This window comes from Arachis ipaensis, chromosome B10 (assembly GCF_000816755.2).
Source record: "Arachis ipaensis cultivar K30076 chromosome B10, Araip1.1, whole genome shotgun sequence".
Lineage (NCBI taxonomy): Eukaryota > Viridiplantae > Streptophyta > Magnoliopsida > Fabales > Fabaceae > Arachis > Arachis ipaensis.
In genome coordinates, this window is record NC_029794.2 from 129,750,391 (window position 1) to 129,750,849 (window position 459).

Below are 459 nucleotides of genomic sequence, written 5' to 3' on the forward strand. Positions count from 1 at the left end.
TATTTTCTCATATATTTTTTTATCAGAAATAATAAGAAACAAATTTTATTTTATATTTTTAATTATTATTAAAATAATTAAATATATAAATATATAATTATGAATATTACATAAAAAAGTTATAGATATTAAGTTAAATAAATTAACTTTCAATTATTTTCTCGCTCTCTTTGCGTATTTTTTTGTTTTTTGGACATGCCCTATTTCAGGCCCAGATGATTCAACGCAATATGGAGTCCTGGACCAACTATGGGATCTCTGCGCGTAGTTTAAAATCCTTATAAATCAACACCAAAAACAAAATGGTTATATGTGATACGTAAAAAACATGCTTACATTTAACCTTTTTTTTTTTTGGGGTCAGAATTCTTAGTTGCGCTTTTCTTAGGGTCGGGTTATGGGGGCGTATTGGGTTCTGGTTGGTTTGCCAGGTCAGCTCTCTGGCCCATGGCTGTGTCC

The 459-nt window shown here is 30.3% G+C and overlaps 1 long non-coding RNA gene across 1 annotated transcript in view; it reads left to right on the top strand.

The window, feature by feature from the left end:
• The window catches only part of LOC110267469, a 15,487-nt gene that overhangs the window by 8,865 nt on the left and 6,163 nt on the right, over positions 1-459 (top strand). The gene's annotated exons all lie outside the window — the stretch shown is intronic.